General features: G+C 37.3%; 1 long non-coding RNA gene across 1 annotated transcript in view; it reads left to right on the top strand.

The window, feature by feature from the left end:
- The window catches only part of LOC107863591, a 16,143-nt gene extending 9,569 nt beyond the window's left edge, over window positions 1-6,574 (top strand). The window contains exon 2 of the long non-coding RNA XR_001672346.2: window positions 6,028-6,574. This is a non-coding gene — a long non-coding RNA (uncharacterized LOC107863591). The remainder of the gene's footprint in view (window positions 1-6,027) is intronic.
- The last annotated feature ends 4,925 nt before the right edge of the window (window positions 6,575-11,499 follow it).

Genomic DNA, 11,499 nt, shown 5'->3' with positions numbered 1-11,499 from the left:
AATTATATCATTTTTATACTATTATATTTAATTATTATTTTTAAACAGCAAAAAAAAGGAGACTATTTTTTATTTAAAAAATTTGTAGCAAAAAAAAAAAGAAAAAAACTGAAACGTTTTTAGAAAAGGGCCGAATGTGATGCAAGAGAAATCTACGAAAATGAGAAACGAACACGAACACAAACACAAAAGAAATAATGAAATTGACAAATGAAAAGATAAAGGGTAAAAGGATAGATGATAGAAAGATAGGTAGATTGACACATTGAAAGGAATTGAAAGCAAACAAAGGGTATATTAAATCCTTAATCCTCAATCAATAAACCAAGAAAAACACCTAAATCTCTTACGTTGACCGAAAGGGGAATTAGATCTCCCTCACAACCACCATTTCTAAACAATCATCAACAAATGCTTTTCCAAGCACTCAACACCCTCCCAATAGAGTTTTCATGCATTCATCATCATAGTAAAAAACAAGCTAAGGAAAAAAGACCTAAAGTCATCTATTTATAGTCCAAGACTAAGTTTATTACATTATGGCCTAAAAGTGACCCAAAATTGAAGAAAAGATCCATTAGGGGCTGTTTTGACCCGCTCGTGAAATGCTAGAGTAGATCAAAGGCAGATCATGAATCTACCATTCACACTATATCGACCTTGATAAGAAGTACTACAAGGTGGAGAATATAAATCTTCACACTACTCACGTGTACTCTCATCATAGCTGTCATAAGCTTTGCGAACGAAAGGGTTATACCTAACACCAACTCTAGGTTCGGAGTGAGAAGTGTAAGACTCCTCATATGCCACAACGTCATTATAAGATCCATCATGAGGTCCTACATCATCTCCAAGTTCACCATAAGCACTAGGAATTTTATTCTCCTTATTTTCTCCCTCAAAATCGTAACCCTCAAATCTGCCCAAGTTTTGATCATGGGTATTTTCATAGCCTCCGCAATCTTCCTCAACTTCGTAGCCATAAAATCCTTCAGTTCAATCATAGTCTCCTATGTTGTAGTCACAATAATCCCCGGATATCGAAGACATGTTCCCCTTATATCACCTTTGTACCTACAAAAAAAATGAACAAACAAGATTTGTAGTAAAGCTCCTCCCCAACACTCATAATAAGCTCACTTTTGTGATCCTCACAATTGGAGCGACGAATGTTGAAAGTTGCTTATACTTCGGTAGTTAATAAGGTGTCAATCACTACTTTGCGGCCGGAATGGATTCTTGTTTGATCGACTCAAGACACAAGACAAAATCTACTTACGAACTAGAATCAAAGAAGTTACAATGAATTAAAATGAGAAAAGCATAAAAAGAAAAGGACAGCGAAAGCAAACAGACTCAAAACTAATCAATCAACTTAGTAGATGAGTTACTAGTTGATGGTAGTTTAAGAATTAAAGAAGTGATTCAAGAATTAGGAAATTAAAACTAAGAATCAAACCTAGAGCAATGGAGTTTTTAAAGTGTTGAGATGAGTTTCAAGGCTTGAATTTGTGTTACAAAAATGTTGATATTCATTTGGGAATTTGAATTTGGTGTTGGAATGGGATTGATATTCATATGGGAACTTCAATTGGACGTTGGGAAGGCTTTAGATGTGTTAAAAATAGGTTGGTGGTGCGTTCAAGAGGTTTGCCTTGATGTGTGGCCGCATCTTGGGCGCATACGGAGAGCATGTTGGACACAGGACCAATCTATCCCTGATCTGTGGCCAATCTGCTGAAGCAGATGCACCACAGATCAAACCAATGTAGTCTACTCCTGACCTGCATCCAATCTGCTGCCAATCTACTGAAGCAGATGCACTACAAGCCGAAGCAGCAAGACTGGAATTTTAGTCGAGCTTTACCTAAATATGGGCCACCTTTGCTTCTCTCTTGGAATATCCTTTAGGGCCTTCAAAAGATGTTTGTACAAATACTTTTATACACCTTTTTCTTCAATTTTGAGGATCAAACAACTACCTTTTCCAAACAATTCCTCTTGAAGATTTGAATTTTCTCCAAGAACACTCAAGAACACCAAAACTTTAAAAATCTCTCTCTTAAATCGTTGATCGAAATCTGATGAAATTTTGAACGAAGGCTAATTTTGACCTTCTAAACACATTTCAATCATCAATTTTCTCAAATTCTTCACCGAAATCTTCAGATTTTGTAATCAACTTCAAAATCTTTAATCCAAGCTTCCAACAAGGATAGAACACTCAAATAAGCTCCGATTTGGCTCAAATTTGATTTCTAGACTCGTATTGTGTTAGAGAACACAAATCTAACGCTAGAAACACAAGAAAAACACAAATTCAAAAACTCAAAATTTGACCTAAGAACAAAAACGTGAATAGTGACATTTTTTTTTAGGGATTTTTGATTTTTGACACTTCTTTTTTGTTGATTTTCAAGATGACAAACCCAAGACTAGAATCGTGGGAACGATCCTAAGCTCGTCTTTGATACCAAATGATACAAGAGAAATCTACGAAGATAAGAAACAAACACAAACACAAAAGAAATAATAAAATCGACAAATGAAAAGATAAAGGGTAAAAGGATAGATGATAGAAAGATAGGTAGGTTGACACAATGAAAGGAATTGAAAGCAAACAAATGGTATATTAAACCCTTAATCCTCAATTAATAAACCAATCAAAGAACCTACATATCTTAAATTGACCGAAAGAGGAATCAATCTCCCTTACAACCACTGTTTCTAAACAATCGTCAACAAACGCTTTTACAAGCACTCAACACCCTCCCAATGGAGTTTTCATGAATTTATCATCATAATAAATTCATCTATTTATAGTCCAAGACTAAGCTTATTACATTAAGGCACAAAAGTGATCCAAATGCAAGAAAAGACCCACTAGGGGCTGTTTTGACCCGCTCGTGAAATGCTAGAGCGGATCAAAGACGGATCTAAAAATGTCCCTTCCAAGGACTTTCGATCCTCGTTTTGCACTCCTTCGACCTCGTCAAAGTCCTTTGACCCTCCTTAATGATAATCTTCATCCATGTGGCATCTTTTAATAGCACTAAGGATTCATCAAGCACCTCAAGCATCATATGTATCCCATCCAAAGGTCCGTAGGCAATTTGGCATGTATCAGAATGGTCCAAGTTGGAAAAGGCTAAAAATGACCAATATGACCAAATGACCCAATGACCATTGAGTGACATTAGTTTGGTCGATGAGACATAAAATGTCCATAGGCCTAAACATGGGCCAATATTTTTATCATGACTCGATCTCGGGCCTAGTCGTGACAAGTATCTCAAACCCATTGAGAGCCGGAGACCACCCCATAGCCTATCCAAAACATAATCCAAAATAATAGTAGAAGACAACCAAGCATGATATATGATAGCCAACATACTCAAAGGTAGGATCTAAGAATTAATAAAAACCATTCAATCCACACATGTCCACAAAAGCCTCTAAACCAATCCAAATATCAAACTAGGTGGGGACATGTCCCTGACCATGAAAATGACAATGATAATGTTGATGTAAACTCTGCAATTCCAAAATATGAAAAGCAATCGCTGGAATGACTAAGCTTTTCGGAAGATGGAAGCTCACCATTTTACTGCAGACCAATCGGATCACCTAACGCTGCACATGGGTAAAAGAAGTGTCTTCGGACTCTATATTATGAAATAATGTAGTGTCTTAGGATGATTAGCGGGGTGAGCGCTAGCATGTAACTCAGGATAAGGGATAAAATAATGCTATTTCAAAATCAATCCAAACTCAATGTACATGTTCACATATATGCAAATATACCTATATACGTAATGCTAGGATAAGGGATAAGGTTTAAACATGAAATTGAAAATCATTAACCTTAACTGTGTATCTCTAACCATCCTAAAAACACCCGTGGGCTATATGGGTCCGGCTCCCCCTAGCGAAATGGCCCCAGTGCATGTTAGCCGCATAAACCAGAGAAATCCAAGGAAGGGCCAAAGCCACAGAGGCTCCAACCTTTCCAAAAATATATATAAAGTGTGAACTATGCACACAACCACCAATACCCCGCGCCGGCAAACGTGGTTTCAAATATCTATCCCCTCGGGACTTCCACCTTCCATGACAAGCTAAACAACCCCCTTTAAGCACAATTAAAACATTTGCACATAACCTATCCATTTAATCAAGGAATCATCCATTCAGTCATTTATCGAATGGTATCGTCATACCAATTAAGTTAAGCTTGCAAGACAATTCCATTACTAATTTACCCATTTGACTCTCAAGTTTCAATTTAGAAACCAATCCATGGCCACTAAGGCCTTTCCAAATCATTTTTATCTGTTTAGCCATTAGTATAATGCAATAGATTAGAAGAGTAAGCAAAACGATATAATTAGCCATATTTCAAAGCCTATTATGTAAGTAGGTTGAGATTATTATCAATTTCTTACCAAAATCCTTACAAATTTGGGGGAATCCACGACCCCATTCCGTTTACCATGCCCATACACCCAATGAGTTCCAAAATCCATCAATAAGGCATAAATAAATGCATACAAACCATGGAATTATCATTTAAACAATAACTATCCAAAACCCTCCACCCAAATTCCAAAACCACACATTAAAACCATGAAAATATCTAATCTTTTCATGCCATAATAAAATACAATTTCAAGTAAAAGATATATGCTAAGAATTTGGAGAAGAAATCACACTTTGAGCCCTAGATGACCAATCCCTAGAAACCCTAACCTTGCTCTTGATTGGAAAATTTGAGAGAGAAGAGTAATTTATAATATTTTAATTGGGTAGAAATAGGGTTAAGGGAAGGTTTTAAGTCACGAAAATAGTGTAAAGGAAGGGAAACACCAATTTACCCTTAATGAAAAATGTGCGGAAATTAACGCCCAGTCACTATAGGTCTTGCAATGACTTATGGTCACTGGCCACGAGTCGTCACCATGACTCATAGTCTGGGCAGTGACTCAAGGACTCCTCACTAATTTGGCCACGAGTCCCTCATCACAACTTGTGACCTTACCACACGACTCGTGAGATCCAAATCATGACCTCAACAGAAACCAAGGACAAACTTACTGGACAACTACGATTAGAACCTTGCAACTCGTGAGTAATCTCCACGACTCATCCGCTGAGTCGTAGCTTGAGCAGTGAGCACAACACTAAGAGAATTTCAAAGTTTCGAACCTGCGCGTAACATTACCCTCCCCTAGGATCATCATCCCCGAATGAGGAGTCAAGGCACTCATTAGCATAATACAAGAAGGAATGCAACCACAAAACAATGTGCAAAATTTGAAAAACGATAAGAATAAGAGGAATACATACCTTAAGTGTGATCATTCGACCCGAAAAACAAAAACGAATATTTGAATTTCATGTCCTATTAAGCTTCCCAAGTAGCTTCCTCCACCTTTTGATTCCTCCAAAGTGCTTTTACTAAATCCACATCCTTAGTCCTCAATCTATTGACTTGCCTATCCAAAATCTCAATCGAGACTTCCTCATAAGACAAGGAATTTAAAATACCAACATCCTCCCTAGGAGCAACCAAACAAGGATTACCTACGCACTTATTCAATATCGACACATGGAAAATCAAATGAATAGAACCCAAACTCGCAGGCAAATCCAATTCATAGGCCACACTCCCAACTCTCCTCAAAATCAAATATGGACCAACATATTAGGGACTGAGCTTCCCCTTCCTCCCAAACCTTACACTCCCTTTGTAGGAGAAACTTTTAGGAACACCCGATTACCTACATACAACTCCAACTCCCTTCTCCGTAAATCTGTATAGGACTTTTATTGACTTTGGGCAGTCTTAAGCCTCTTCCTAATCACCTTCACCTTCTCCATGACTTGGTAAATCAAACCAGGGCCAAACAATTGAGTCTCACTGATGTGTCGTGGAAAACGACACTTTCGATGCTTAAAACCATGAATTTATGCATATACTTAGGTTGTTTTAGTAGATATGATTCACTTTTGTGTCTATTGCAGGTAAAACAGGTCTATAATAGCGTTGAGATGAAAATGAAAAAAAAGACCTAGAAAGAAAAAGTCTGATCAAGATACGAGTTACCTCATGAGTTGTCAACACACCATACGACTCGTAGTATGACTTGTAAGCACAACAGAACCAAAGACTAAAACAAAATACTAAGTGAAGAAAAGATATGACTCAACCATACGAGTTGTAAGATGAAGGTATGAGTTATGACAATGAATTGTAAGCATAACAGAAGCTACAGTTACCATCCAAACTTGAAAGTCTCAGAAGTATATGAGTCGCAAGTCTGAGTAGGATTCATATAGGGAAACTGCAAGCAAACCAGTGTTCAAAGCTATAAAGGAACATGTCCCAGGTGGATACAATTGAAGAACAAGAGTCGTATAATCAAGGTACAACTCTTGAGCAAGAGTCATATGAGGATTGCACACTTTGATATTCTTTTACATGCTTTTACATTATTTTCGTCATTAAAACTTTGTTCTTGAGATCTTTGGGTTATTATTTAATAGCAAATTTCAGATTTTATTCTTCTCATTATTATGCAAATAATTACATGATTTCCTTATTGATAATCATGGATTGTTATTCAAGCATGAGCGGTTAACTTTCTTGGCTAGGGTTATGGGAACCCTGGTGGATTAATTACGTAAGAGAAGTGGGAGATTTATCTATTCTAAAGTAAACTGTGTGAATCTTAATCTACTTCATCATAATTGAGCTCAGAGCTACTGCAGAAGCTTGGGGGTAGCCTGTATTTGCAATTGTCTTCACAAGGGAGTTTGTAATTGGGAAAAGATGATTAAGACAGTAATTTGAGATTCACTTCCATCATTACCATTCTGCCATCTCATCTAATCAACTCGAGACTCAAACGGTAAGAGTTGAACTGAAGTCATAGTTAAGGAGCAATAAGGCGACACTATGAGACTCACAAGGTAAGGGGTGAGATTTATTAACGTATTCACAAAACTGTTGGTGATACATAGCTTGTCGACTTTATATGCAGAGCAGCAAAATAAGTGGGTTGAATAGATAAACTTGTGGAGTTAAGAAGCTAAGGGAACACAGTCCTAGTGTTCGTTTTCTATTGTTTACAACTCAAAGCATTCAAGTTTGGTTACTATTTACTTATTACCTCCAAATCCCCTTATTTACTTTTCTGCACTGCTTGTTAATCATGTTTAGTGTCTATTCAGATGGGAGTAGGAATTAGCATCGAGCGAACCCAAGGATGGGAATGCACCTATTATATGAGGGTGTGATTCTTAGAATTCATCCTTGCGTTCCAAAACTATTTAGCCAGCATAGGTTGAGACATAAACACTGTCCGATGAGGGTTGATGAGATGGATAAATATTGTTAGATGAGGGTCTTATCGTTCTCTTTTAGGGGACACTATTAGATGAGGGTCACCCGCAACTTGTCCTTATCGGTGGTGCGTCATTGACACCCTTCTAATTGGGGTTACAGATTGGACCCCAACTCAGCCATAATGGTGTACTAGGGGCATGTCGGTTAGATGACTACTTCCCATAGTTTCATGTTATAGAATCAGTACTGTCAGATACAATCATTCAGTCTCAGTCTCAGTAATAGAATTCAGATAGTTCTTTAGATCTCAGGACTGTCAGATACAATTAATTTAGATACAATACGGAACTCAGCTAGTTCCATCAAATTTAGGACTGACAGATAGTTACTCATGTTCATGTTAGTTATCCGTAAATTCATGTGATCACAATTTCAGATATAGTTATTGTGTATGCATACATGTATTCTTATGTTCATATTAGCCAGTTAGCCAGTATTATTCATGCATATGAACCCCATGCATTCAGCTTACCTCACATGCATACCAGTACATTCAAAGTACTGATGCATTTACACTATGGTGTCTTATACCATAGGTTCAAAGACAGGAGTTCTAAAGTATCAGTAGATTCCAGTCTCTGCAGGTAGAGTTAGAAGTTAGTCCTCATTCTTTAAGGACATGATCATTATTTTACTATCTCATTTATTAATTTATTACTTGGAGTTAGTTGGGGACATGTCCTATCAACTCCTTATTCAGACAGTCATGTTTAGAGGTTCTTCAGACTATAGTATGTTTCAGATAACTTATTTCAGTTTTGTTTTGGGTATTTCATGACCCATCTATATTTTATGATCTATTAGATCTTATGTTATACTTTTAACCTTTGGCCTTTCAGTTCATGTTTTCGCATTATATAGTATGTATACAATATATAGGTACAAATATCAGTCATGGGTTAGCTTATGGTCCTTTGGGGTTATGGGCACCGTGTAGCATTTCGAGTACTAGATTTGGGGCATTACAGCTTCACTCGCTGCCTATTTACCTTGAACGAGATTTCACCATTACTCTTTATTTCTATAGCACCATGTGGGAATACCTTAACCACAGTGAATGGTCTAGTCCAGCTAGATTTCAGTTTGCTAGGAAACAAGGGTAGTGTTGAATTATACAACAAGACCAAATCACCAGGTTCAAATACTCTTTTCTCAATTTTCCTGTCATGATACAACTTCATTTTTTCTTTGTATATGGATGAGCTCTCATAAGCACCGATTTGGAATTCATCTAACTCATTCACCTTGCTCAATCTCAAGTTTCCTGTATCACACTACTCAAAATTTAGCCTTTTTAGTGCCCATAGTGCCTTATGCTCAAGCTCAATCAGTAAATAACATCCCTTGCCATATGAAAGCTGATATGTAGAGGCACCTATGGGGTTCTTATAAGCTATCCGATAAGTTCACAATGCATCGTCTAGTTTTCTAGACCAGTCAGTCCTATTGGCATTCACAGTTTTTGCGAAGATAGACTTTATCTATCTATTGAAGACTTACACTTTCCCACTTGTCTAAGGATGGTAAGGTGTTTCCACCTTATGCCTTACACCATATCTATCAAGAAGGGGTTTAAATAAGTAGTTCCAGAAGTGAGACGTACTATCACTGATAATTACACATGGAGTGCCAAATCGAGAAAAGATATTTTTCTTCAAAAAGGCGGCGACACTTCTACCTTCATTGTTGGAAGTGCAACTGCCTCCACCCATTTTGACACATAGTCAACCATCACAAGAATATATTCATACCATAGGAGCTCATGAACGGGCCTATGAAGTCTATCCCCCACACGTCAAACAACTCTAACTCCAGAATATGTGTCATGAGAAGTTCATGGTGATTTCCTTGACGCTGACATTGGTCACATGCTTGCATAAAATCATGAGCATCCTTATAAATGATAGGCCAGTAAAACGTACACTGCAGAATTTTATGGGCTGTGTGTGTGCCACTATGGTGACCCCCAACTGATGATGAATGACAAGATTTTACAATGCTCATCATCTCCATCTACGGGATGCATCTTTGAATCACACCATTAGCATAAATCCTAAATAGATGCGACTTATCCCCAAAAAACTTCCTTACTCATGCATAAATCTTCTTTCCTGCTAGATGGATAGGTCTTCTAGGACCAGATCACTTGCCAAATAGTTGGCAAAATTGGCAAACTATAATCTTGAGATGCCGCCAACACCCTCTCATCTAGAAAAGCATCATCTATCTCAAGATTATCCCTTTATTTCTGTATTGTCTCCTCCTCAAGTCTGGATAAGTGATCTGCAACCTGATTTTCTTTCCTTTTCGGTCCTTTACTTCAAAATCAAACTCTTGTAGAAAGAAAACCCAACAAATACATCTTAGTTTGGCATATTTATTTGAAATCAAGTATCTCAAGGTTTCATGGTCAGTATGCACTATAAACTTAGTCCCAATCAAACAAGGCTGAAATTTTTCAAAAGCAAAACCACCACAAGTAGATCTTACTCTGTAACTATATAATTTTTTTGTGTGGGGTTTAAAGCTTTGTTATCATAGTAGATGGGATGCAAGATCTTTTCTCTCCTTTATCCTAGGATAGCATCCAAGGCCACTCCACTTGCATCATACATTACCTCAAAAGGTGCAGACCAATCAGAAACACAATAATAGGTGCCAAAATCAACCGCTCCTTTAGGCATTTGAAAGCCTTAAGGCATGTATCATCAAACACAAATTTCACCTTTTTCTTTAAAAGCTTGCATAGAGGATTTGCATTTTTTGCAAACTCCTTGATGAACCTCCTATAAAAGCCTGTATGACTCAAAAAGCTTCGTATGCCTCTAACTGACACTGGTGGTTGAAATTTTTCAATTACCTCAATCTTAGCCTTTGTCCACCTCAATACCTTGTTTGGAGATCTCGTGCCCTAGAATGATACCTTTTTTCATTGTGAAGTGACATTTTCCCCAGTTTAGCACCAAATTGCACTCTTTACATCTTTACAGTGCACTGATCAAATGGATCAAACAATCATTGAATGAGTCCCCAATCATTAAAAAGTCATTTATGTATACTTTGGTTATGTCTTCCACCATATCAGAGAATATGGACGGCATACATCTCTAAAAAGTGATAAGCACATTATATAATCTGAACAACATTCTCTTAAATGAAAAGGTCTTATAGGGGCATGTAAAAGTAGTCTTTTCTTGGTCTTCGAGAGCAATCATATGATTTAATTGTAGCCCGAGTACCCATCAAGAAAACTATATCAACCCTGTTTGCTAGTCTATCCAGCATCTGATCCATGAACGATATAGAGAAATATTCCTTTTGTGTCCACTTATTCAACTTCCTGTAATCCATGAAAACTCTCCTACCGGTCACTATTCTCATGGGTACTAGTTCATTTTTTTCATTAGGAACCATGTGATTTATCCCTTTTTAGTACACATTGAATCAGGTTTACACAATTGCTGTCTATGACGGGAAAAACCACCCAACATCTACCCACTTGATTATCTCCTTCTTAACCACCTCTTATATAGGAGGGTTTAGTCCCCTCTGATGCTCAATACTGGGAATTCTATTAGGCTCAAGCTGTATATTGTGTGTGCATATACCTGGTGAAATCCTCAAAATATCTGTAAAAGTCCATCCAATATCTCTCTTGAATTTTTGCAATATCAATGTCAAAGCTTCCACCTGTTCTCCTACCAAATTTGTTGCAATAATTATCGCTAAGGTATTGTTGGACCCGAAGAATGCATACTGCAAATGAGATGGGAGGGCCTTATATTCCAATACCGATGGCTTCTCAATGGATGGTTTTGTAGGAGGTGTGGTTCTATTTTTCAAATCAAGATCTAGTTTCTTAGGAGCATATTTGTGGGAACCTATGCCATGCAATCATTAGCCAGCTCGTCATATTTATCTATCCCATCACTCTCAAAGTTAATAATCACTGCTGCTAATGCTTCTAGCCCTAATCTTTCCTCAATAGGCACATCACTACAACTACACCGTCGTTCACAACGTCTATCACTGCTACCATTTTCATATCATCTAGCTGTTGTACTATCATGCATATTTTAAACATTATT

Source organism: Capsicum annuum, chromosome 3 (genome assembly GCF_002878395.1).
Source record: "Capsicum annuum cultivar UCD-10X-F1 chromosome 3, UCD10Xv1.1, whole genome shotgun sequence".
NCBI classification, from domain to species: Eukaryota; Viridiplantae; Streptophyta; class Magnoliopsida; order Solanales; family Solanaceae; genus Capsicum; species Capsicum annuum.
This window is presented reverse-complemented; position numbering and strand designations above follow the sequence as displayed.